The 24,933-nt window shown below is 35.1% G+C and overlaps 2 protein-coding genes across 5 annotated transcripts in view; one reads left to right on the top strand and one right to left on the bottom strand.

The window, feature by feature from the left end:
- Positions 1–24,933, bottom strand: part of Rg (A kinase anchor protein rugose) — a 299,154-nt gene that overhangs the window by 206,164 nt on the left and 68,057 nt on the right. The window lies entirely within an intron of this gene.
- Positions 16,464–24,933, top strand: part of Septin2 (septin 2) — an 81,363-nt gene continuing 72,893 nt past the window's right edge. The window contains exons 1-3 of the mRNA XM_070311925.1: positions 16,464–16,874; positions 17,175–17,262; positions 17,555–17,603. The gene's annotated coding sequence lies outside the window, so the exon portion shown is untranslated. The remainder of the gene's footprint in view (positions 16,875–17,174; positions 17,263–17,554; positions 17,604–24,933) is intronic.

Here is a 24,933-nt window from a genome sequence, read left to right on the forward strand (position 1 = left end):
TTCTAGCCATCTCTCTCGAATGGTTTTCCACTCAATAATGTAACCACCGTGTAAAATGAAGGTAACAGAGCTCTATATTCCGCCGTAAACCATCCTTAACTTTCAATCCGGACAAGTTTGTCCAGCGTATGTCCCCGAAGGCGTCGGGCTCGAGGGCACTGGTGAACAAGTGAGTTTAGCGGAGTCGGTTAACTTCCACGCCGACCGGCGATTGTATTAAGTCAAACCATTTAACGTCACTCTCTCTCTCTCTCTCTCTATTTCTTCCTTAGGAGCCCGTTTACCCCCTTAGTTAAGATTGTCTACCAAACGATTGCGGAAATACGCGCCAGCTGCGATGACACGTGGCGTGGCGACGAAGGTAGAAACAAGTTAAAAGCGAAGTTAAAAGGAAGATTGCGCTGGTCAATACGTATCACAAGCTCGTCTTCGAGCCGGACGCAATTTATTACGGCTCGATAGGCTTGATAGGGGTGCGGCGTAATGAAAGACGGAAGGAGACGGCGGACGCTATAGGAAATACGCTCTGAAGAGAGAACTTATCGATGACATTTAAGTCAATTATATATCACTCTTCGTTCTGCGCGCGTAGAGTTAATATTTTTTATTAACTATAAAATTTTTAATATTAAATTACACGAAAGATATTGACTTTTACCATTGCGATGAGATAATGATGGAATATGAACGAACAATATAAACGTATCAGGAATAATAGATGGGATCTATATATAGGGAATGAAACGTCGTATCATCGTCGATTCATTTAACACAGTTAATTCAATCAAATTAATCATCTTTTCATTAATTTTTATTTGCAAATATTTTGTGATATTATTTAAGTGCAATTTCGAAACTGTACGAATTAATTCGTAACTAACATAACTTCATGGTAATTAATTATTAGAGACGAAAGTCAATTTGTTGCTATACTTTCAACACCTTGAGATAACGATCCGTAGCTGCGCCAAAACCAAAGCATTTTATCTGTCTATATGTAGCTTACGTTAGTTGCTAAATTGACAACATCACTAAAATGTGGTGTACGCGTACGCTTAAGGTCACTGCCACTTTCATTAACCACAGCAACGTTATCGGTTATCCAATATGCTATTGAGAGAAATTCCAGATTCCCTCTAAAGCTCTACCCTTTCTCTCAATCCGTTCTCAACCTAACCGTTGCATTTTATTTGAAAATAAATGTGGTGAATTCTTAATAAATTTTCTAATTTGGTTAATGGACTGTTAATCCAATTTTGACATATTGGTTATAAAAAAAAAAATTTTATCATATCATTTAGCTTAAATCTGACTTTAATATATCATATGCAAATTTTTCATATTTCAATATTATTTACATTCTTATGTAATTTTAATAAACGAAATATCGTAATAATTTATTAATCTCAAAAGGGGAATTATAATTTAGCGAATAAAATATTTCGATGTATGGTATTACAATGTGAATGCATCATCAGACTTTCGTAAAAACTCATTCACGTTTTTCGAATAATTATCATCGTTGAAACCCAGTGCAGTATAAGATTAATTCTATTACATTTTTCCCCTATGCTCCTCTTTTCTCTTTATGCTTGTAATTTCACGCGATTAATCGAGGTATGCATGGGAGAAAGATAGTGAAGGGACGAAAGTGAAGGAAGGTTTGAAAGCGCGCGTACCTCTAAGGAACGAATTAAATTTAAACTCGTCGTCGGGAAATACGCGATCACTATTGTCCAGTACCATTCTAATGGCATTTTTATTCGCCCCGTAACAAAGTGAGAACGCGCGAACAAAATAAGAACAATCATTCCCGTGTATTCCGCAATTTATTCCGACGGAATTTAGAGCTTTATCCTCGATACGGGCAATGATAGAAGCTAGTACCTGTTAAAAGCAGCCTCGTTAAACGAGCGAGTATGAGAGTATTAAATCCAGTCTTTTAGAGTGACATATATGTCTGTCATGGTTGCGTTGTGCGATATAAAAAATTTTTTTTTTTAAATATGATATGTTTGATAATTCGTATTTCAGTTCATAGACATATGCGTTTCTGTCATACGCTGTTATTTGTACTGTTACATAAAACAAGAAACAAATCTATAAGCAGCGTGATCATTGCTGTAATTTCCTCATTTTTTTTTTTTTTTTTTTGAAGAATGGATGTAATGAAATTCTACTCTTTAATAGCCGGGTAGTTATTTAATTTTATCGAGAAAAAAAAGTTAACTCCTATAATTCCATTTCTCTCTGTCATATACCATATAATATATTCCGTCCTTAGATTTTCTGAGAAAAGGGTTACGGACGTACAATCTATTTCAGCAGTATAACATGGAAAAATCTACATTTTTCATTTTCGCTTGTATGCTTTGCGAATAGATTTTTCGTGGCAAAGATACGATATTATGTACAAATAATCAAAAGTATACAATATAAAAAAATAATATTATGTTTATTTAGCAATTAGATATTATAATTTCTAGTATACACGCATTAATTATTTAATATCTCATGTAATTGCACAGATATCGCAAATTATTTTTAAATATCTTAAATAATCATAGAGACACGAAATATTATTACGTATTTATACGCAACGATGTAAAATTATTCATGAAATATTTAAGTAATTTTCAATTAGACCTCAATGCGACGCGGAGAGCCGCCAATAAGAAGCGTAAACTTTTTTAATTAAAGGACTGTCCCCGGAGTTTTAAATGAGTTAGTGACGCTGACGCGAATAGCGGAGGGAAAGTGAATGAAGCGTGTGCGAAAAGAAGAAGTAGAAGCCAGATAAAATGAGACAGTAATGGTGGTACGCAGCGATATAGGATCCTGATAGAGGAAAGGAGAAGCTTCGAATCAAGTATCTCAAACTGCGAAAGCTTCATTCTATGCTAAAGCTATGATTATCGTAAAATCGCTCAATTTAATTACCGCAACCAATTAACGAATTCACCGCGAAAGGCCTTTGCGTGAATATTTATGATAATATACGAGAATTTTTATCGATCTTTATTTATATACTTGACACATGCAAAATAATATTTTGCACTATATACACAATTCTACAATTTCAAAATGATTTTTAATTAATATTTAATATATTATAACATTTTCTTACAAATTATCAGATTGTGTATAATTTTGAAATTATAAATAAAAATTATATGTAAAATTTACAAAACAAAGATATTATTTGCATTCTAATTAAAATTATACATATCGTGTTATAAATTATTACATCTATCTTCTCTAATTGCGAACAATAAAAAGTAGAAATGCGAATAGATACAGTAATTTATATACCGTTGCTATATGCGAAATTGTGGAACGAAGCTGTTGAGATATCACTGATCTCATTAAAAAGTAAATGTCTACCGACGTTGCTCTCGTATATGCGGCGATACAGCATTCATAAAGGAAGTTAACTGATAAAGCAACAACTCAGTATATTACCAATCTCGTTACGCACGAAATTTTCCACGAAGCAAGAAGGAAAAGAGAGTGTTATTAATTTTAAATAATGTCGCATGTGTCATAGGAAATGTGAGATCACAAGAATTCGTTTAAAAAGGGAAAAATTTATTTATTCCTCTTGTTAGACGAAAATATTGTTAATGTGAGTTTAAGAACAATTAATAAATATGAATTATAAATCTATAAAATTCAGTGAGAAATCAAATTATTGTTTAAAGTAATGTAACAATCGCAATGTTACCTTCATAAAAAGATAATGATACATATAAATTTCTCTATCGCGTCTCGTCTGCATTGCACTTGTTCATATTCTGTCCAAGAAAATATGACCGTAAATTAAATCTACAGAAAATGAACGCTGAATATTCACGATACGCTCTCTCCTCCTGAGGCACAATCCTTAAACACGTATACAAGTACTTTAACAAGATAAAATAAAGTATCTATATGCGAAAGCATATTTTTCCTCTTTCGTAGCTTGATATATAAAAAAAAAAAAAAAAAAAAAAGATACATTATTAATAATATTCTTCGTGACAATTACGTGCACTTTAGCATTATTATTAATTAAGTGATCATTTTGCATTAATTAGAGTTATAAAAATAAATTTGTAACAAAGCAAAAGATTAATAGAAAATAATTAAAATCTATTGATGATAATAATCTTTTAATTCGTGAAAAGACATGATCTCTCTCTCTCTCTCTCTCTCTCTCATAATGTGCAAAGTAAAAAAAATATCATGTGGATGAAATGCAGGAACACGATTATCTTTTTTGCGGTGATTTTATTCACATGTTGATTGATTGTCTTCCATTCAATGAACTCTTTTGCGGTCGAAAGGTTCATTAAAAGAATCTAGATGCTATTTTACTATGGTTAAAAGAAACTTGTCCCATTTTTGTCCTAACGTGGATGAAATTTTTTAGCAATGTTCTCAATAAACCGAGATATTGTATTTTGTAAAATATGCAGCGACGAATGTTTCAGATAAAACGTGGAACAAAAATGCCGACGTTAAATTACCGACGTTAAGAAAATAAGTTTTGTTAAAATTTCCAAGAAAGACTTTATATACAGAAGGAATTATATGATATACGTATGTATCGCTGATAATATCAATGTACACTCGTAAATTTGTTATATTTTTATATCAAAATCCATCATTGATATAACCGTGTAAAAATTAATAATCTTTTACCGTCCTCACTTTTCACTTTAGGAAATACGATTAAATGAAATTGTAAATTAATAAATGGAAATTTCTCGCTTTTCCACGCATATTCGAAACTCTGTACGGTATATGCGCGAGCTATAATTAAATATGACAAACAAACACATTTATATCATGGGATAGAGAGATTAAATAAATACAAAACTAATATCGTTGATATGGTCAAAATGAAACGAATATTACAGTAAATTTATTGAGAATAGATGAATAGCTTGACACGCTGTTTTTGCACGTTATATTGTATTTAATTAAAACTATTTCGATAAAATTACAAAAATGTACAAATATGGAGAGGTGCACAATCGTATACACACATGTAATACAAAATCATGTATTGTGAAAAGATCAATAATATATGTGCAGGATATTTAAAATATTCGGCCGATGAAGGCTATCGTTTAACATGTTTACGATATGAATTTTGTCAAACAAAATTATCTATTTACATGAATAAATATAAAGAACATAAAAGCAATCGCGCACTTATATAAAAACCGTATCGATAATATAAATAAATAAAATATTTATTATTAGCATAAAAATTAAAAATATCAAATCTTTTTGGCACGATACATATGTTTCGACATTTTCACGTTAATTATATGATTTTGTTATGTTTCCGAAAATAGAAATATACTGTATAAAATATAGATATATAGTTATTAGTTATGAATTAGATACAGTTCTTGATCTCGTCGAAAGAATAATTAACAATTAACTGAAAAAGATATTTCATTTCTTTATTGCAGTCATAATGATAATTCATATTAGCGTGATCAAGTTGGACAATTTCCCGGTACAGCGAGGCTTTAATTAATTGAATTGTTCGCCCCTGTTCAAAGACCCACAATTATTCCGCAGATATAGATCGCGCGATGTTATTCGACCCGAATGTTCATCCTACTGTGCGTGCCGTACAATCTTTCTTAATGGAAGATGGATACGGGTGAGAAAATTCAAATGTGGACTTGTATAATTCTGTAAAAGTCATTACGCAAACGTAGAAATGAATGGAATTTAGTACAAGTGTGCTATATGCGATGACAATTTTTTCAGCGAAATTCTCTATAATTTCTAAGATAATAAACAAAATTCTTTGCATCTATCATACATTTTTACCTTGCATTAACAATAAATGTGTCGTTTGCTTTATACATTTACTTGTTTTATTTGTCGTTTGTTTAACAATGTCGTAGCAAAATCATTTTCTTCTTTGCGGAAGACGGAACTTTGTTATATCGTATGATTAAAATTTATAATTAATTCACGTCACACGTAGATTATTCCATGCGTTGCAAAGCCTTTCTTACGGAAGAAGGAAGGATAAAAGTACGTAAATATACACAAACGTTATCTCTTTCATTCGTGGACGACCAGGAAAGCGCCCTAGGATATGCTGCGTCTCTGAAAACGAGGTCAAGCGCCCCACGTGTAATACGACGACCGACAAGATCGCAGAATCGCGAAAGACCTTTTCTATCATCATTCGTATAAAAATTATACATAATTTTGATTCGTCCATTTATGTATATAATCTTTTATGTAGTTTGTATCATTGCTGCTTACTGCACATGCACAATAACAAGTAACCTTCTCCGGTTTTTCAATTATTAAAATTTCTTAGTATAATTTATTATTGTCGGAAACGTCGAGCTATTCGTCGACTTTAAAATCTAAGAAACGACGAGAGAGGTTGGCGAGGTACGATAAATAATGCAGCGTTTCCTGTACGACATTTTCAACCACGTCAAGAGCGACCGATTTGCGCTCGAATTTTGTGCGTTTAAAGGAACCAGGTAAAAAGAACAAGAGGAGAGTAAAGGGAAATTGAGAAAATCGAGAATAACCAGAAATTCCGCGGAAGTTTGAAGTTTCTAGAACGAAAAAACATCACTGTGCGAGACATTTAGCCGGGAATCGCGTCATTAATCGGCTCGTCCGTTCTAAAATACGGCGAAAGTACGTCAGTGCCGTTCCAAAAACAACAAATCTACAAATTTTCCAAATGTAATCTTGCCACTATTGCCGGTATGATTAAAGAGAGTGCGGTGTACACAATGCATTCTCTCCTTGCGATTCACTCCCCATAGCAACTCGCTGTCAGCGAGAGTTGAAACGCACTTTCAAGTTTTTCCTTTAAGCAATTTTTCTCGCGGCCGTTATTCTATATATCAATGCCATATTTCGCGGCATAAAATTTCGCACAATAAATTTTATATTTATACAATCCGCCGTCAGTGTTCAGAAATAACTTCTTCGCCTTAGCGGCGGAATACAAATATTTACGTAAGCTCGGGGATAGCTATACGGGGGACTATAGGAAAGAAGCACCGTCTCGCTAAATTCACCGATTTAATATTCACGTCCGGCTGCCTAACACACGCGCGCCTACATATACAATATAATGCCAACGAGATACTGGCTTTCGCAGGGATACGAATTAAATCAAGCGAGCATGTATAACAGAACTCTAACATGTACTTATATATGTATTATATTTCGAAAATAACTGCTACATTTCGTATAAATTTATATACATATGTAATATGGCTCACACACACACACAAAATTGTCGCGCGTTTTCCTTCAATTGGAATAAATCTTCCTCATACAAAAGATAGTATGTAAGAATTTTCTCTGTGTCTATTTTTGTGAGCAATCTTTTAATTTTAAATATTATATTTCTTAATAATTAAATGTCAAATTTGTTTCATGTCAATACAGACCTTTTTTAGAATACTCTTTTCAAAATCAACGAGTTGTTTAATTTTTTTTTTAATATGACTAATTATAAAAAATTCGCATAAAATCTTTAATGCGATAATTAAAGATATGAATGAATTAAATTGTATTCGCGATTGCATTGACGTAGACATCGAATTCGCATGTAATGCAATTAAATATCTATCGCACGACTGAACAAAGAATTATGAGAGAAAGGCGATTCGATATGCCTGAAACTTTAATTATAAGATTATACAATAGCAGCGAGTAATTTCAACCATTGCGAGCAAACGCAAGTTCTCTATCAAGAATGAGCTATCGGTGGCTGTCCTCGGAAGGACGATACCTACTACTACCGTCTACCCTACTCTTGACTAGATAGCTCTTTCAATAGCAAGCGCCGAGTTTGTGCACGTTGTATTTCATCGTCGCCAATTTCCGGCTTCGTTCTATAGAATCACGTCGGCAAAAGTAACGTCGTACGTCTAGCAAGTCAGATATAACCCCAACGAGAATCAATAAGAAGACGAAAGAGAACGAGGGTAAAACGAGTCACACGATGTAATGTAATATCAATGTAAAAAAAAAAAAAAAAAAAAAAAAAAAAAGAGATCTTTAGTAAAGCAGCTTGCGCAAATAATTTCATGAATAAGAAAGACAAAATGCGTTGAAATTCTAAAATGAATTTATCAATCATTTTTCTCTGATATTCTCCGATGAATGTGATAATGATTTTTGATGAATGTGAAATAGTTTTTCCTACATAGAGTGTCCGAAATTTAAATATCAAAACTTTCGAAACGTGCGGGAAATCGATAAACTAAGAAAGAAAAAAAATCGCAAAGTTTTGACGTTTAAATTCGAGTGACCCTGTAGAATTTTCTATATATTGTAGATATACCCTATGTAGAACGCGCTTCGATCATTTTTAAATTAAAAAAAGAACGTATATTATATATTAAATCTCTTTGAACTTTATTAATATGTCCTCATATAATATAATACGGAATTCAATCAAATTTTATTCAAAACATTCCATATCACTGTAGAATTTCTGTTACGTATTGATATCGTTACATTAATAAATCACGATCGATATTGCGTAACTGTCGCGACCAGCGCTTATTATAATGGCATAGTAACAAAGTATACGGGATGTGTCCTCTCGTCGTATACGATGGTCAGCTCTCATATTTATGCTGGACAATCGAGCAGCACGACCAGCGCACGATCACGCAATTACTGAACGTTGTAAACACGTCCATCGGCTCGTCGGCCAATATGAATGGAAATTAATTGAGGGGCCGTGGATAAAAATGTTGGTCGCTGTACGGCGTCGGCGATGGCGAATGGTGACGACGGGGACTAAACACCGCGCCGACAATGTTCGTTGTTACGCCTCGGTAAATAGATACAAGCGCGGCTTCAATGGATCAACATTTTCGCAAATCACAAAGCTCGCTCCGCACATTTTCACGAATGCACTTGGATCGCTCTATTGAAATCTTTTGCTCTCGTACGACTGCTATCGACAGATATTTTCATATTTCGCAAAGGTTTCGTACGGCAAACTGATTTATTCTCGCTAAATTTGATAAATTTGGATATTCAGGTAAAATTCTAAAAACAATCCGTTTTATATACAATACATTAACACATTTTGAGGGGCAATGCGTGGCGCCGGACGTATAGTCACGGGCTGGTAATCGAGAGATTTCAGGTTCGATTCCGCTCGAGTCCCATCCTCCCACATTAACACATTTTGCGCAAACGCAAATACGTAACGTAAGATTTGCATCGAGTGTAAAAATAACACACGAGATAACGGAAGAAGAAAAATGCTTTCTCACGGGACAAGCGAATCGTATCATCTCTCACCGACCTCATTGTAATCCGACCGAAAGAGAGAGATGGAAAGACGAGAAGCAGAAATAAAGTCCGATGAAAATTCTGTGAAATATCAACGCGAGAAAATATAAACAATAGGCTGAATTGCGAGCCATCGGTCCTGCATCGTTCGATGCATATTTTTCGGTAAAAGTTTTGCGTGTAAAATACGCTCGTATCTAAATTTTTATTTAGCGGAGTTTCCATCTATCTCCATCTACCTTTGCAGATGTCAAGCATCACATGATATTATTACGCAGTTTTATAATTTTTGATATTTGATTTATACAAAACAAACAAAATATTTAGTATTTCTTCTACATTTGAAGAATCATTTTCATTCTATTCCCTTTCTAAAAAAGGCATTAAATCTCGAACTCGAATGTATCGAAGCATCGAGGCCTCTTTTCCGTAAATTGTAAGCTGTATAGAGTATATTGGAGTATATAGAGTTATATATAGAGAGTAAGTAATGAATAAACAGCTCGATTGTCACCATTTACTTTTGAATGATTGATACGAGCGATGAATTTCACACGCCATTACAATATTGACTTGGCAAATTAATTATTGAAATGAATCCGTTAATAATATGTCAAAGACGAACAAGTGCGTCGAGTAACTTTACAATTGATTATATCAATTTCAAATACTTAGCGAAGAGTGTTTGTGGGAAAAAAAAAACAAATTGAGAAGATCGAGAGGCTCTGTCGAAAAGAAGATATTGAAAAATCTATGAAAATAATAGACTCCATTTGAATGCCAGCATTAAACGAGTTAGGTGAATGACGTAATATCGCAGATCGATATTTACACGGTCTCGGAGATATTCACCGATAATTTGCTCTCGTTTCGTAAATTCAAATTACTTGATAAGTATGTAATACATATTGGAAATCGTAAACAAAATGATTTGACCGATCTATAGTAATAGCGATGTATTAAACAGGCAAATTCAGATTTTTCTTATTTGGCATCGAAGAAAACGAGAGCATCCTCAAAATTATTCCTCCTGAGATTAAAAACGTATACCGCGTCTCCTTCGAGACGCTTTTAATGCAATTTAATTAGACGATCCTGCGCGAGTATCGACTCAAATTTGCATTTACATCAATAATGTATTCTCTGATGGAAAACGCGTAACTTATTCCATAATAATGTTCGGAATAATGATATCGAATTTGCAACAAGCCACAACTTTATGAAGATGTATTTATATCGAGCTTCTTTTTTGCCAATACGCTTACTTATTTCAAAAATTAAGGTATTAACCGGTAGTCAACTGTTAAGCGTTCGCTACGGTTAATTAGCATACTCAGATTCGTAGCGAGCGAGGGAGAAGACGTCAAGGATATTGTTAAACCACGGATAGAATAGTAATTGCCTCCTCGAATAGGAGCATACGTTCCATATGACTCGACCCTGTTGAAACATTCTCGACAACGTCCGGAAACGTCAATGCAATGCGCTCAGATCGAGCTTTTTGGACGAATAAAGATAAGTACTAGTATATATACGACAACGCAAGCTATGCAGAAGAAAGCGAGAACAATCGAGAAGGTAGAACCCCAGACAGCACAAGGATGTCCTTAGGACGTCCAAAGGGCATCCAGGATATACATGTAGGATATCCTCAGGATATCCCATTGTAATTCTCAGATCTCCTCTGGATGTCCCGAGGAAGAGTAAATGATAGCCGTATATTAACCTCTGGATAATCCAGGGAGATCCTGTGGAACATCCTAAGGATTTTTATAGGATATGTTAGGGATATTTTTCGTATATTTCAAGAAGCAAATTTTAAAATTTAAATATGAATTAAAATTATGTTTTGTTATTTACTGCCAATATTAAAAATCTAATATTAAAAATAGTTCACCGTTCTTTAATATTTGAGGCTTTCGTGCTGTGCATGAATATTTTAGGTTTGGCTCCCGGGTTTGAGTTGTGCAATATTTTTTAAACAATCCAATATCTGAATTCCCTATGTTGGGATTGCATCAGAAATTGAACTGATAGAAAATAATTACATTTGTAATTTCCTGTCAGTTGCTCTTTGCAAGCTTTATATAATTCTCATGACCAAATCTCAAATACGCGAGTTCGCGTGTCGCATAGCGGTAAACAAACGAACTAGCGGTTGAATACTATTGTTTGTAAAGTTTTTGGAATGTTGCGAACAGTAATTTCTCATGAAATATTAAATAAATAATAATTTTGGATATATGAAAATGTGCGCATCAAATTCAATTATTAATATTAAACGAAATTAATGTTAACAATTAATTGCACATGTATATGTCCTCTGGAAATCCAAAAGACATCCAATATAATAGACAGGGCAGATATATCCTACAGACATCCAGGGGTTATCCAGTGGACATTTATAGGACATTAATACTTATTATAATACTTAAGATTTCTAAATTATATTAAATAGCCGACACAACTCAAAATAATTATGTATGCATATCAAATTTTTATAAATACATTTATAATAATATCTTAAAACATCCTACAAATGTCCTGAACCGTCCTGGACATATTCAGGATGATCCTGAGGATGTTTTGTGCTGTCTGAGAACGATAATGTTATATGATAATTGTCGCGAATGGAAGTCTCGATAATCGAATCAACATCTCTATAAAACTGACGTATTCATTCAAACGTGATAACTGCGAGTAATCGCAAACGAGTGCTGAATTTCAATGAGCGTAACGACGAGAGAAGAGGGAACCATTGAGAACCTACAAGAATCTAACATAAAGATACAATAAAACCGAGAAGAGATATTTACGAGACGCGAACGCGACTCACGTCTTTCGAGAGGTATCTCGAAAACAGGAATTCACACTGCATCTCTATCCTCTGTCGCTTAATCTTTATTGACACGCGTGAGAAATGTCGCTTTAAGACCCCCGGCTCCGCCTTCTATACGGGTTTTCCGTTTCCCGGTAGTATCGTCCATAAATTTCGCGGCGGGCCGACGCGATGCTCAACATTTTTAGTACCGCGTTACCCAATGTTACTCAACTACCGGAAGCAGCTCTCGATACGCTCTCGCACACAGCTTACTGGTACACGCGCGCATAATCTTTCCTCACTTTCCGCACTTTTTCCCTCTTCCCTTTCTCGCCGAGCGATGCAAGTGAAACGACACGCTTCCCTTTTTGCGCCTAACGGTCCCTCGCGCCGAGGAAGCTCTTTATGCTTGCACAATGCGAGACAAAACTTGCTTAAGGACAGACCGTACTTAACTGATATTATAGCCGGGATGGAGGAGCAAAGTTAATTGAAGCTGTGTGCTTCATTAATTCGTGCTTTAGCAAAGTGGTCTCCGCAGAATGCCGAAGCGATATAGCAGTGAAGCAGGGGATGGGAGGGGCGAATGATGAGAATTCAGACTCGAAACAAAGCATATTTTCCTGTGTTTGGCTGCATCCCCTAGGATCTACTGGCAAATGAAAATTGCGCGATGTAGAAAGTTTGCATTTATCGCTTAACTTGCTACCTTTCTCAAGACTTGGCAAATTCTACGTTCTCTAAGGACACGAGGGCAAGAGAGCTGTCACGTTTAAAGTTTCATCGCGACCTAATAAGCGTTAATAAATCTCGCAATGTCTCGCAAACGCCGAAATGTTTGGCGTAATGAGTGAACTAAAATTATTGAATATCATTTGACATCATTGGCCATTAAATATTTGCAACAATGCTTGCAATGGCGATATAAATAATTTTGCACAATATACAATATAATATACAATTGTTTACCAAGAAATTCTAAAAATTATATAAGTAAAATTAAAAGAATCTTAAAACTTTGTCGTTGCATATTGTAATTAAGATATGTTTTATTTTGATTGAACTTGGTCCCTTTGTAATGACAGCAACACGGAAAATTCTTAAAAGCCGCAAGTTAACACACGATCCACTTTCCTTCCAGTAGTCTTCCGTGTACCAATTACACATTGAAAACACGAACGAAATAATACAAGAGTGCGCGGAACTGCTTTCTTGCGCCGGGAAATAAACTAATTAAACTTTAACGGGTTGGAGGGAGGGGGGAGGGGAAAGAAAGCGAGCGTTTCGTAATGGGATGCAAAATACATGACAGCAAAGATGGCAAAAGGTAAAAGGGACGCCGGTTCAATCACTAATTTATCGCGTTCGATTGTAATGAATTTCCGATATTAGGTTAATAAGCGGTGGATGGAGAAGTAGCGGCTGTTCCGTCGTCAATGAGCAAAAAGACAAGAGTGCCGTTAACATCGCATTATAGCCGTACCATGGACTTATCGATATCTTCCACGCCGCATCAAAGCTCCGATGTCCTCCGAGCGATGCTTTTGCGCGAAAGCTAAAACTCGGTCGTACGAACGCGACAGCAGCGAATTACAAGTGATATTTAAATTCTCTGCGCAAACAACGTCGCAATAAAATGAAATTTTTGGAAAGCTTTGAAAGAGATACAATAAATATGGCGTAGAGATACTTCACGGGACAGACGTTGTAAAACTCGTCTGCGGAGGATACAAAATGGTCAAAAGCGGCAATATTATGTAGCGATCAGATTACGTTCGGAAGAAAACTTAATGAAGCTATAACTCTCCTGATTTACATGAGTTTTTATTTCGAATCTTTTAATGGAATCGACAAATCATTTAAATCATTGCGTTCTAGGACCAAACTATTTACATCAATATCAGAACTTGAAAATTTTAAGTCAACCGCAAATAGCTGCAAATCAAAAAACACATTTTTCACGCTCAATTTTCTCCGCGAGTATAATTGCTGATGATAGTAGACTTGTTTTGAACGCGAAACAATACGGGAGAAACTTTCCGCTTGATCATCGATTTTCAAAAATAAATCGCGACTATCCCAAGTGAGAAAATAAGAACTCTGACAAATATGTAATTCTCCTCGAAAACCTCGTTTCGACGAGATCAATTCGTGCTAAAGATCGTATCAATAATCAACAAAAGCACACGAATTTGTAACGTTCAATCTGTAGAAAAAGATGCTACAGGAATATGTGTAAAAGAGACGTTTTTACGCACAACCATGTAACAAACAGATCATTTCACGGACTCCATTCTTGGTGGATCGAAAAGTTTCGAGAATCGGGTTCTTCGATTTAATGCGGAAAACTTCATCCGTCGTCATCCAAGTTCGACGTATGCGAATCCATAGCGAAGATTGTAAACCGATTTCGAATGCCGCGTGAGTGTCGACGTACGCAAAGTTGGATCGAAAATTAAAACTTTTCTCATGAATAGCAACGTCGTTCTAGCTACTGCTTTGCGTAACTTGTATCTCGTTTAATCGAATAAGGATTAAGAAGCGATTATCGATATCCAATCGGTTAGTAGAAGGAAGGAACAACATCTGACAAAATTAAACTCGTACATCATACTCGACATATAACTACCAAAAATTAAGATCAACTAAAAACTTTTATTTTATTGTAATAACAAAAAATCATCTCAAACTAAAGTCATTTTATGTAATTCTGATATAATGGAGAAACTTATATATATAAATATTTTTCTATTTCTATAAAGATTTATTCAATTGAGCAATATCATCCATTAATTTCCATTAAGATTAATTATTATCGTTAATTTATTTATTTTCAACATTATATCCGCACATATATATATACAAATATTTTACGTACTACGACGTATACTAATACATATATATATAAATTTCAAGACACGTATTTCGCGTGATGTATCAAGCGACGCGACATCAAGTATACATTTTTTTTTATCCTTGTAAGTTTTTTTTAATGATACACATTTAACTCTCTCTTTCTCTCCCCCCCCCCTCCCTCTCCCCTCTTTCTTTCTCTCGCTTTCTCTTTGTAAGCAATAATTATTACTTAAAAAATACTTAAAGTTCAATTATAATTCTGTCTGATGTTTTTTCGTTTTTTTTTTATTTTTAGACGACTTAAATATGATTGAGAAGGCGCGATAAAATAGTGGAATCGCAGATCCGAGTAATTAATATAAATTAATATAGGGAGTAATTAATAACAAGCTCCGTGTGATACATTAAATGTTTAATAAATAATTGATTCATAATTTAAAATACTTATATAACTTAATATCTCGTATATATATTTTATAGTACGTAAAATATTTCGGCTGCAAATTAACAATATCTAACACGGTATTTGGCCTCGGCGGCGTAAACATTGGCGCGCGTAAACATTGTTTATGTATCACGGCCTTATTATCATTTATACAAAAAGACTTGAATAGAACCGTAGTGGGGCGAGACGATCAAATTCCTTTCTTACGTATTATCATTCGCGCGGCGATACTCGAGCAATAAGGTTGCGGTGCGTCGTCGGTGCCCCGTCATCGCGCCGCGGACGGTTTTCGCGTCTTCCGCGTCGCGTTATTAACGCAGCATTGCCACGAGTCGCACAATGGCTCGTATGTGGCACGCGCATTTGTGCGTTGAACGCACATTAGTGCGTCGTCGTTGCCGTCATCGTGCCGTACGAGCAACGATGCGTCGCGTTTTCGCGATATCGCGTTTTCGCGTCGTCGCGTCTTCGCGTTGGACTTTTATCTCGTTTTCACGATTGTCATCGAGAATCGTACTTTGTTGTCGGCTAAATGGGATGTCTCTCAGCGTTGCAATCTTTAATATATTAATACCTATTAATATAATTAATTTTATATTAATATCAGTTAATATTAATACTATATTAATATTATATATTATATAAATATTTATGTATTAATAAATTTAATATATTAATGCAGGCGCAACGTTAAAACGCCTCAGTGTCGCGGCTGAGGTGAATGCCGGCCGCGTAGCAACGTATGTTCGTGCATAGTATAGATGCATGTTCGCGCGGTTAATCTCGAACTTCGGTTCGAGAATCGGCTGTTGAGGGCACGTTCTGCTCCGACGAACGGTTCGGCCCGAATCGGTTAGAGTTCGGTCGATTGTTTTGGAATCGTCGTTAATGGGTCCCTTCTCTTGTACCGTCTAACAGCACATTGTAGCGATACTAACATGTTTGGCATCTGAGGAGTCGGCTGTCCTAATTAGGTTCGATTTTCGCTCGCTAGAGAAGTTGATCTCCCGCTTTCGAAGTGATCTAGATTGTTAGCACCTAGAAGGTGGGTATCTTCGTTCTCGACCCGTCTATCAGCCTTACGATAAACCCGGCTCAGTCTGTACGATAGAGACTTGGTGGTTCGTATGAAATCGTTCCTAACGATGTTCTAGTCGGCCCTCGATGGGAGCAGGCGCGGGTCAAGAGTCGAGCGAACCCCATTCGCGATTATTCCATCGATCGATTTCGTCTTCTTCCGCTTCCGCTTAACCTTTGCTCGAAGTAATCGGTGAATTCCCGACTTGTCGACTCCAAGTGTGATTCTCACGTGAAGCGGGATTCGATCGTGCCGAAATTCGAAAGTGCGGGAGTGTCGTTTCAAGTATCGCGCGTGTGAATCAACCTGAGAGGAGGAGGAGGAGGCCTAGGAGAGGCATCGGGCACCGGTCGAGCAATCTTGTGGTAAGTAAATTGTTATTTGTATATTAATTATTTATTAATTCCTTACATGCAATTTAAATTAATCGCATAATTTTTTTTTTTTTTTTTATTTGTTTTAAACAAGGGAAAATTGATGAAAAAGATTTTGTTAAAGTTTCTACTTTTAGATTATTTCTTTTCAAAATTTATAAAATTATTTTATTATGATGTGCATATTATTATTTACATCGGATATAAAATTCAATGCGTATAATACATTTTTTTAAGTATTAATTAATTTGAGCGCTGCTACAATTTGGATCTTCTATTTGCATGTTACAGATCAACGTAGCGACCTTGACATCCTGAGAGGAGGAGGAGGAGGAGGCGGCCTAGGAGAGGCATCCTACACCGGCGGAGCAACCCTAGGGTGAGTATCATCTATTATTTGTATGTTAGTTGTTGAAAATTGCGTACTAATTCTATCTTCTTATTTGAATGAATTAAACGAGAGAAAAATAAAAAGAAAGACTTTTACATAATTCCTATAAAAATTTCTATGTAAAAAAAAAGTCTTTTTATAATTTATAAAATTATTCCATATTTATATAGAGCTTCTTAGCTCTATCAGCGTTGTACGCATCGAATATAAAATATTCCGCATGAAATATTAGTAATATTGAACGCTGCTATAATTTGATTTTTATATTTGTATGTTACAGACAACGTAGCCTCAAGATCCAACAACTCCGCTGTTGCGCATCAGTGCCGGTGAGTGATGAATCTTATTTTCTTTCGAGGTAACGGATTCGTAGATATAAATGTAGATTGTAGATTATAAATAGATCCGTTGCCTCAAAATGGATGGGCTAGAATAGATTAAATTATCTAATAGATTTTCAATAGATTTTTTTAATATACATTAAAACATATTAAAGTATGAATTAAAGCAAAAATTTGAAAAAGACGTAAGATACTTTTTTTAATTGATAAATTTTATTTAATTTGTTTAATGAAGAAAATGCTAGAGTAAATTTATTAATTATATAAGGTAGTAATAACTTATTCTTATATTCTTCTATATCGCGATTTTATTCTAATTTTTTATAGCCCATTCATCTCTATTATCATATCAATTAAAACTTTGCTTTAATCGATGTAGTGCCAAATTATCGATCTATTAAATTATATAAAATATAAACGTTTTATTAATTTTATTTTAATATAAATTATATATTATTATTAAGAAAATATTATTATAAGAATTTTAATCAATTAGCTTTCATAACTTGGCGTTATATTAATAAAAGTAAAGTTATAGTAAAATGATGCATGACAAACGGTCGTAATGTCTCACGATACCATAAACGAGCGTAAAATTACGCTCATGCACCGGCGACAATGATTGGCCGGCAACAGACGGAATTTCTCTCCTTCATTGATCTCTGACAGAGATCGAAGCTACATCTCTGGCTAGATGTAGCCAGAATGAATAGGCCAGGATCAACAAAGGGTAGGTCCAACTGGACCAACGAAGCAGCGTACGGTATATTCTATTAGGCCACGCAAATAGGGCACGCGAATAGGACACGCGATTAAGATACCCCCGTAATTTCGATTATCGCCGTTTCCCGCTAACTTAACCACAGGTAGGATTGTTAAGAATATGAGAACAATCTTAACTTAAGATAATCATTTAATTCTTTAAGATCCATAAGGAATTAAATTATTAGGAACTAAAAATATTAAGATTATTAAGATATTGGAAAGATAAATAAAAGAATAAAATATAAATAATATAAAATTTAAATTCATCTATACATATATATCAGACAAATTTAAAAAATAAAATAAAAATTACTTTTAGAGATAATAAAATAATATTTATCTTTAGGAAGAAAGAGTAAAAATTAATTATAAAAAATTTGAAAAATGGCATATATATATACCTTTTTTTTAATAAATTAAAAATTGTATATACGGTATATTTATTATGTACAAAATAAAATGTAATACAATATAAGGAGCTCCATAATATTTGCATACCCCCCTCGGGACTTGGAATTATCTTGATATGTCATACGAAAAATTGATTTCTGAGAAACACAAGTTTATTCTACTATGATTTTCCGATAATTTTATCCGTAATGTTTTATTTTTTAAATTGTTTTATCATTAACAGCATTAATAATTAATTTTTTCACATTCTTATGATCGCCCGATAATAGGTATATACCGTCAGGTTTTCATAAAATGTCATACGAAAAATCGAGATATTTCTTGCAATATTGGTTGGAGTGTAAAAATTAAGAATATAGCGAATAAGTTAAAAGTTTCTTTTATATCTTGTAGGGTGCCGCCTAAAAAAATTTACTCCTCCCAATACTGAAATATGTGTATCTTTATACAATATACGAAAAATTGTGATTTCTGCGAAACGCAAAGATCTATTCTATTATAATTATTACTTTTTCCCATAGTTTTAATTTTATTCTTTCAAATTTGGAGAAATTTTAATCATTAATAACATTTATTAATTTTTTCACATACATATACCATATATATTTATAAAATTATTTAGATATTAAGATATCTAGATCTAGTTATAGTATACTCGATAGTATACCCTAGTTACCCGTCTTTTCAAAATCAATTAAATTAAATGCGTGGCTCTCAATCATGATATGGCTAACAATCATGACGGTCCAATGTAACATTGAGGTAACCAACCAGCATGACGGAAAAGAAGCAACAATACTTGCGAGCATCGATTTAGTATATCTTTTTTTAAGAGTGAATAGTTATATATATATATATATATGTATTTACACATAATATCTAACAAAAGCATTAGATAAAACGCTGACAGAGTTCAAGTCGATCAATATTATATTGTACAAATAAAACTGTCTAATTAGAGATAGCGGGGCCCACACATATCGCGACATATATAATTTTAGTGATATTAATTTTGATAACTTTCCGTATATCATTATTAAAGTTTAGACGTACGATTCGTCACACATAAATGCAACGATGATATCGGGTGGCGGCCCGAATAAGCAGGCAAATTAAAACTTTTTCCATAAATAGTAACGTCTTGCCACAGCGCGAGAAGTCGCTGATTTTTGTTTTTGATTTTTTTTTTTTCCCTTCTCTTTGCGACGGGAGACTCATATATTTCTCGTCTTTTCTCGCAACTCCTTTCGGGATGCGCGACGGGCCGGTGAATTAAAGATGCAGCTCGCTCGATATGCAAAATAGGGGGAGCGAAAGAGCGTGAAAGAGAGCAACGAGACCGAAACGAGAATGGGACAAGCACTCGGAGCGAACGAAGCACTAAGCGAGGATATTAAGCATGATCGAGAGGTAACAGTGAAACTGCTTCAGATGTAAGAGGGTTAACGAATACAAGTAGCATCATAGAATTTTTTGTTGTGTCTTTCAATCTCTTTCAATAAAACATCGTATTAAAATACCATATGTTTGTCGCATTAAAATAATTCGTTAGAAATAAGAAAATAAAAAGTATTAATTTTTTTTTTCTCAAGCTCATCAAAGAAATTAAGGGAAGAAAGCAGATCATAAAATCAGAAAGGTAGAATTGCTTTATGATAATTGATGAATCGAACAAGTGGTCGTGTGATAAATTTTTAAAGAATAGATGGACCGTGTTTCGAATAGCGATAACGTATCGCGAGACGTTACCGGGATAAGTACGTGAATCTAATACAATATATGTAGAAGACATTAAATTTAATAAGCTCCACACACAACACCCTTTAATTTATCCGTAATCTCCGCGATTGGATATTTCTCACCGTAATGGATTCTAAAATTTTGTTACGATACTAACAACCCGACGGCGACGCTATCGCTCGTAGATTGGATCGAGGCGCAAAGAATTATTGTGTGTCATCCGTCTCCCAACCGCCCCTCTGTCATCACAAAGCTAAAACATATCGCTATTAATCACATTGACATGGAGTGTTGATCAAGGCACATAAACGACCTTGTTTAATCTTGTTTAATTCTTCATCATTGTCTTAGTCTATACTGTATCGTAACATCGCAACATTGTTATCCTCTAACCATAACTTCTCCATCAGAATTTACAATCATCGTAGATGTGCGCTATTAATAACAAATTTTTTTTTAATTATCTTCCATTTTTTTTCTCATGCCTGACTATCAATTTTTAAATAAAATTTGACGCTACTCGCGTGCAATTAATTGTGTGCAATTTGAAAAAGAGCTGTAGATTGCGCGCGATGAAACTTTTGAACTTCAAACAAGGTCTACAAGAAGAAGAAGAATTCAACGCATCGCGTTCCCTTGAACTTTTAAATTGCACGATTTCGAATGTTGAATATTAACGCGGTCCGAAAACAATTTTAACTTTTACACAAGCGATTTTCCAGTGCGCATGTCGAATTTATATATTTTAATCAAATGCAAACAGTTGGCTCGCTTTTAATACTAGAAATTTTGCACGAATCACAAACTATTATATACGATGCAGATGGAATTAGCTTTTGCAAAGCTAACTCTCCAAATTTTGCATAAGAATCGAAAAGTGATTAGTAGCAGAAAACGTTAATCTGCTTAATGAGCGCCTTGCCAGCGGACTATGCCCTATGTTATGCGCATATAAGCGCTAAAAAGGTCTTATAAATGATGCGTACAGCATATGCCGTTTTTACATAACAAACAAAAAACTAGATGTGGTACACACAATATGGCGTGCTTAGCATCGCTTTAAAATTGGATTTATCTTTGATGAATTACGTCGTAATTGCGTAACCGAGAATTATACGGGTCGCTAATGTGTGCAATGATTATTTACGGCAGCTTACAATCAAATCATGATTAAAACTATATTAACAGCAAATCTTTTTAAATGCTTTGAACGCGTATTTTATAGTATTTTAATTTTCATACATTAAATATTTCGTGTAAGTTACACGTGAAACAAATCTTGCAATGTTACAGTAAGATTTAATCAAACGGATTGAAAAAAAAAAAACAATTTAATTTTATCCAGCTGTTTGTAATTTTTACAATTGCTTGCGAGATTTGCATCATAAATATAATAATTGGAGATACATTACTATCTTTTTTCCATTCTCTAATATCTATAGGGATGAAAGCTATGCGCCGATACATGTGGAATACAATATCGTAGAATTATTTTATTATCCTATGACGTTACAGTTTTATATCGCGTTCGACGTCGATCCAGAGGTACCGAGAGAAATTCAACATTTCGCTTCGATGGAGGCATGGTTACACGCGGCTATCGATCGGAACCGCTCCATCGTAATGCAGCCTGACGCGTACTAGCCGAAATTGAATTCGTGCTTGTAGACCGGGACAAAGGCCGGCCGATCCCAATCGTATCAAGCCGGCTAGTCCGTGCGAAACAATAGTCGCGATTATCTGTCACAAATCTCCGTTTCGCCGTCCGTTGTTAGACGCCGGCATTCCTGTGGACGTTAAATACGCGGCCGCGGCGACATGAGGCATAATGCGCAATCAGCGTGCATCATCAGGGGATGATTCCGCGTTAGCGAAACGCTATTGTCGAGACTGGCATATCGCATGGTAAAATTATCAATCGATTGCGTCGTATCGGCATAATTAACCGTCGCTGCCACGCGCACAGCCATACACGAGTTTTGCGTTTCCGAAATTCCTCATTTAACATTCCGACGTACGCATATCGGACCGAAGAATGTAAAAATTTTGCGCCTAATTGGCATAAGTGACACCGCAATGTGAATAGCAAGGTGGTTCTCTTCCAGTAATTCACTACGAATTACATTTTGAAGCTCGCCGTAGGAAAAATGCCTATAATTATATCTGGCATATGCCAGAATTCTCTCTCTCTTCCCCTTCACAAAAGTTCGACGAGATTGTGATTACTTACAATTAGGCAGATTGGATAATTAGAATTGTCAACGCACATTGTGCGCTCATTAACGCGTATTATGAATCTAATTTAGGTTCTGCTAAGTTAGTAAAGAACCGAGAGGGGGATATATATATATAAACATATCGTTGCTTCACTTAGAAAGATGAAGATGGCAGGTTTGAAGGATGATAATCGAGTGACAAGGATTTTAGACGTTAGGGAATACACGATTGTCACGCCATAATCTAAACACCATCGTTCGCCATTCAGTCGCGTCGAAATTGACAGCGGAAAGACGCTTTCGGATGGGAAAAATGATGTAGGTTGTCGTTGACCGATGACCGCCGCACTTTTTGTCGCATAAACACAGCATGATAATGTAATATCCGCATCAACGGCAACGACTTGTCAGAAAGTACCGAAAAAAAAATTCGAAATTTTATGCAAAATATTAATATTCGCACCTTGTTTTCTGATTATTTCACATATTTAAAAAAAAAAAAAAAATTTAAATAATACAACAAATATATTATGCGCCATACAAAAAATTAATAGATATTTTATACAGCTATGGAATGCTTTTATAAAATATTACATCTCGTATCGCACATTCCCAATATTTTATATTTTTATCCCCATTATTTTATATTTTAAAACGGAATTCGTGTGAGCGGCATTCTTTACTAAACATGAAAAGTTTTATTATACAAAATCTCCTCCCTTTTATAATAGATATACGCAATAAAATTCTGTTCCCACGTTGATACTGACTCTACGGACTTGCTAGTATATTTTTCCCAGAAAAAGATTTCTTGCTTTTATTATTTTTTTCCTTCTTCCTCTATCATCATCGCCGACGTAACATAGAGTTTAGTATTACGCGATTAAAAAAAATAGCCGTTGCAAGAGTGGCGCGTATCGAGGAAGAAAAAAAAACTGTCGAAGACGTCCGAAGCTTGAAATGTATCGTGCGAACTTGATAACAAGAGCGACAGAGGAAGAGCCAATTAACGTCATCTACTCCTAATCCGTGTGTCATTCGGTTGAAGGAATCGCTTCTTCGCGGTTTCGCAAACGGAATTAATTAAGACGATCCCGGGGCGTTGTGCTCGAGCCGCGTCTCGTTCGGGTAAGATGGACCATCCTGTACAGGCGTACATACCGTATGCACGTGCGCGTAATGCAAATCAACCGGAGAGGCAACCGGCGGAAATACTGATTGAATTTGTTCGCTTAGGTAGAAACGTTGAACGCGCTTAACGAGGAAGAGAAAGAGAAGAGAGAGAGAGAGAGAGAGAGAGAGAGAGAGAGAGAGAGAGAGAGAGAGAGAGAGAGAGAGAGAGAGAGAGAGAGATCCGACGGGGTAGAAAACCCTGTCGGCACGCAGGGATGCGGGGGTGGAGCTATCTCAAATTGAAGAGCCAAAGCATATCACAGTGATAACGTTGTAAAGCACCATTTCTCGTCCGATCATTGAAGTTAAGCAACGTTGGGCATGGTCAGTACTTAGATGGGTGACCGCTTGGGAACATCATGTACCATTGGCACTCACTTTTTTGCCAACAGTCATACCACGTTGTAAAGCATATCACAGTGATAATTATCCTGTCGGCGGTACGCGAATAGAAACTGCAACCATGTCTCGAGGGTACGGATATCTTCTTGCGTTGCTGTATACATGTGTATATGTGTGTATAGCTTTGTGCGTATATAGGGTCCAAGAGAATTGTACGTATAGGTAGATGTGTAAGGCATTCTGAGCAGTAACCCGAGGAGAGAGTACGTCTACTTAGGCATATTAACAGTATTCAGGATTCTCTTGAAATAAGCTCCTACTCGCACGTATGCCTTGAGAAATACCATCAGCTATAATTAGAGAAGTTATGTCACGGAAATTAGCAGGTATACTAAGGTGTATACCGCTTATATAGAACATACAGGATTCGGAACATCTCTAACAACTTGTCAAGGTGTATTAAATTAGAGGTGTAGAATATTTGCAGAGATAGAAAGACATTCTATTGCATTATGTGTTTGTTATTTGAAAAAAGCTCATCGAGATGGCATGAGTTATTCGATCAAAAAAATGCGATATTACAATATTTAATTAGGTAAAGATATGAATACAAAAGAGGAATAAAAAAGGGCGATGCAATTTTGTTATTAGTAATCTTTATATTTCGATGA

Source organism: Polyergus mexicanus, unplaced genomic scaffold (assembly GCF_030449975.1).
Source record: "Polyergus mexicanus isolate NDT 795.1 unplaced genomic scaffold, iyPolMexi1.0 SCAF_21, whole genome shotgun sequence".
Taxonomy (NCBI): Eukaryota; Metazoa; Arthropoda; class Insecta; order Hymenoptera; family Formicidae; genus Polyergus; species Polyergus mexicanus.